This window comes from Elephas maximus, chromosome 18 (genome assembly GCF_024166365.1).
Source record: "Elephas maximus indicus isolate mEleMax1 chromosome 18, mEleMax1 primary haplotype, whole genome shotgun sequence".
Classification (NCBI taxonomy): domain Eukaryota; kingdom Metazoa; phylum Chordata; class Mammalia; order Proboscidea; family Elephantidae; genus Elephas; species Elephas maximus.
The window spans coordinates 63,678,070-63,682,689 of record NC_064836.1 but is presented as its reverse complement, the minus strand read 5'-3'; positions in this window follow the sequence as shown (position 1 = coordinate 63,682,689).

The following is a 4,620-nucleotide window of genomic DNA, read 5'->3' as shown; positions in this document are numbered from 1 at the left end:
TTAACACCACTACTACTAAAGGTATCTCAGAGCATAGAAAAGGACGGAATACTCCCAAACTCATTCTATGAAGCCAGCATATCCCTGATGCCAAAACCAGGGGAAGACCCCACAAAAAAAGAAAATTACAGACCTATATCTCTCATGAACTTAGATGCAAAAATCCTCAGCAAAATTCTAACCAATAGAATTCAACAACGTATCAAAAAAATAATTCACCACGACCAAGTGGGATTCATACCAGGTATGCAGGGATGGTTCAACATTAGGAAAACAATTAATGTAATCCATCATATAAATACAGCAAAAGACAAGAACAACATGATTTTATCAATAGATGCAGAAAAGGCATTTGACAAAGTTCAACACCCATTCATGATAAAGGCTGTAGGCAAAATAGGAATAGAAGGGAAATTCCTCAAAGCCAACAAAGAAACCCTGGTAGTGTGGTGGTTAAGTGGTTAAGAGGTTAAGTGCTACAGTTGCTAACCAAGAGGTCCACCAGGCACTCCTTGGAAACGCTATGGGGCAGTTCTACTCTGTCCTATAGGGTCACTATGAGTCGGAATCAACTCGATGGCATTGGGTTTTTCTGGTTTTATACAAAGCCAACATCATCCTAAATGGAAAGAGTCTGAAAGCATTCCTCTTGAGATCAGGAACCAGACAAGGATGCCTTTTATCACCACTCTTATTCAACATTGTGCTGGAGGCCCTAGCCAGAGCCATTAGGCTAGATAAAGAAATAAAGGGCATCCAGATTGGTAAGGAAGAAGTAAAATTATCTCTATGTGTAGATAACATGATCTTATACACAGAAAACTGTAAAGAATCCTCAAGAAAACTATTGAAACTAATAGAAGAGTTCAGCAGAGTAGCGGGATACAAGATAAACATACAAAAATCAGTTGGATTCTTCTACACCAACAAAAAGAACATTGAAGAGGAAATCACCAAATCAATACCATTTACAGTAGCCCCCAAGAAGATAAAATACTTAGGAATAAATCTTATCAGGGATGTAAAAGACCTATACAAAGAAAACTACAGTACACTTCTGCAAGAAACCAAAACAGACCTACGTAAGTGGAAAAACATACCTTGCTCATGGATAGAAAGACTTAACATTATAAAAATGTCTATTCTACCAAAAGCGATCTATAGATAAAATGCAATTCCAATCCAAATTCCAATGGCATTTTTTAATGAGATGGAGAAACAAATCACCAACTTCATGTGGAAGGGAAAGAGGCCCCGGATAAGTAATGCATTACTGAAAAAGAACAAAGCGGTAGGCCTTGCACTACCTGATTTTAGAACCTATTATATTGCCACAGTAGTCAAAACAGCCTGGTACTGGGACAACAACAGATACATAGACCAATGGAACAGAATTGAGAATCCAGACATAAATTCATCCACATATGAGCAGCTGATATTTGACAAAGGCCCAAAGTCCATTAAATGAGAAAAAGACAGTCTCTTTGACAAATGGTGCTGGTATAACTGGGTATCCTTCCGCAAAAAAAATGAAACAAGACCCATACCTCACACCATGCACAAAAATGAACTCAAAATTGATCAAAGACCTAAATATAAAATCTAAGACGATAAAGATCATGGGAGAAAAAATAGGGACAGTGCTAGTAGCTCTAACACATGGCATAAACAGTGTACAAAACATTACTAACAATGCACAAACACCAGAAAAGAAACTAGATAACTGGGAGCTCCTAAAAATCAAACAACTATGCTCATCCAAAGACTTCACCAAAAGAGTAAAAAGATTACCTACAGACTGGAAAAAAGTTTTTAGCTATGACATTTCTGATCAGTGTCTAATCTCTAAAATCTACATGATACTGCAAAAACTCAACTACAAAAAGACAAATAGCACAATTAAAACATGGGCAAAGGATATGAACAGACACTTCACTAAAGAAGACATTCAGGCAGCTAACAGATACATGAGGAAATGCTCACGATCATTAGCCGTTAGAGAAATCCAAATCAAAACTACAATGAGATTCCATCTCACCCCAACAAGGCTAGCATAAATCCAAAAAACACAAAATAATAAATGTTGGAGAGGTTGTAGAGAGACTAGAACACTTACACACTGCTGGTGAAAATGTAAAATGGTACAATCACTTTGGAAATCAATTTGACGCTTCCTTAAAATGCTAGAAATAGAACTACCATACCATCCAGCAATCCCACTCCTTCGAATACATCCTAGAGAAATAAGAGTCTTTACACGAACAGGTATATGCACACCCATGTTCACTGCAACACTGTTTACAATAGCAAAAATATGGAAGCAACCAATGTGCCCATCAACAGACGAATCCATAAATAAATTATGGTATATTCACAGAATGGAATACTACACATCAATAAAGAACAATGGTGAATCCATGAAATATTTCATACCATGCAGGAATCTGGAAAGCATTATGCTCAGTAAAATTAGTCATTTGCAAAAGGACAAATACTGTTTGAGACCACTGTTATAAGAACTCGAGCAATAGTTTAAACAGAGAAGAAATTATTATTTGATGATTATGAGAGTGGGGAGGGAGGGAGGGAGAGGGGTATTCACTAATTAGATAGTAGACAAGAACTATTTTAGGTGAAGGGAAAGAGAACACACAATACAGGAGAGGTCAGCACAACTGGACTAAACCAAAAGCAGTTTCCTGAATAAACTGAACACTTTGAAGGCCAGCATAGTAGGGGCTGGGGTTTGAGGACCATGATTTCAGAGGACATCTAGGTCAACTGGCATAATAAAATCTATTAAGAAAACATTCTGCATCCCACTTTGGAGAGTGGCATCTGGGGTTTTAAATGCTAGCAAGCAGCCATCTAAGATGCATCAATTGGTCTCAACCCACCTGGAGCAAAGGAGAATGAAGAACACCAAAGACATAAGGTAATTATGAGCCCAAGAGACAGAAAGGGCCACATGAACCAGAGACTACATCAGCCTGGGACCAGAAGAACTAGATGGTGCCTGGCTAGAACCAATGACTGCCCTAACAGGGAACACAACAGAGGATCCCTGAGGGAGCAGAAGAGCAGTGAGATGCAGACCCCAAATTCTCATAAAAAGACCAGACTTAATGGTCTGACTGAGACTAGAAGGACCCCAAGACCTTCTGTTAGCCCAAGACAGGAACCATTCTCAAAGCCAACTCTTCGGACAGGGATTGGACTGGACTATGGGATAGAAAATAATACTTGTGAGTAGTGAGCTTCTTGGATCAAGTAGACACATGAGACTATGTGGGCAGCTCCTGTCTGGAGGGGAGATGAGAATGCAGAGGGGGTCAGAAGCTGGCGGAATAGACACGAAAATAGAGTGTGGAGAGAAGAAGTGTGCTGTCTCAATAGAGGGAGAGCAAGTAGGAGTATACAGCAAGGTGTACATAAATTTTTTGCATGAGAGACTAACTTGATTTGTAAACTTTCACTTAAAGCACAATAAAAATTAAAAAAAAAAGTAAACACAAAACCCAGTATTTAAAATAAATACAGATATATAGACGTATATTTTCAAATGGATTCCAACTCGTGGTGACCCTATGTGAGCAGAGTAGAACTGCACTCTGTAGGGTTTTCAATGGTAGTTTGCCAGGCCTTTCTTCCAAGTTGCCTCTGGGTGGGTTTGAACTGCCAACCTTTCAAATGGAACACAAGCGCTTAACCATTTGTGCTACCCAGGAGCTTCTCTAAACATGTATAGATACAGATCGCCAGACATAGAGGAACCAGCTGAAAGTATTACCAGGCAATCAACAAAAACCCAAGCAGCGATTAAGCTGTGTTCATTTTTTTTTTCAGTTCAGGGCTGCACTCTTTGGTAATTAACTTCTGTTTCAGGGTAGCATAGGTAGAGAAAAGTTAATAGCGTTGCTGCTGAGCCCTTATCTGCTTTCTTTACTCAGTAGCAGTTATACTGATTTCTGTAGGCCTAAAGGCAGACGAGAAACTGGCACCTGTTCCTGAGTCTCTTTTGGAGCTTCAAAATGGAAAATAATATCCTAATTTTTTAAATGAAAGGCTTTTCCTTCGTCCTGGAGCTGCTAGGAAGAATGCAAACCATTCATCGGAGGGTTCAAGTCTTTGTACAGCAGCACAGATGATGGATAAAAGTTCAGGTGCTCTGCAATTAGTGCTGGGCAAGCGCTTCTGGCAGGCATCCAGTGCCCAAAGAGACAGCACCGTTATGGCCTGCCAAACCGCATCCCATCTCTTCAAGACTGAGTTGTCATTGCCACGTTCTGAGACAACTGAAGGGATAATCTGCTTCTTCACAGTGCCCATTTCCAGAGGGGTTCCTCAGCAGTGATGTCAAGAAACAAAAAAGAAAAACAAACAAAGCCAAAACCCATCGCCAAAGAGTCGATTCCGACTCGTAGTGATCCTATACAATAGAGTAGAACTGCCCTATACGGTTTCCAAGGCTGTAATCTTTACAGAAATAGGCTGCTACATCCTTCTCCCATGATGCAGCTGGTGGTGTCAAAAAGCCAACCCTAAATCTTCCCAAAATCACTGAGGGCAGCAAAGGTTCCCACACAAAATACATGAAATGTACCACCTTGTCATTCATTA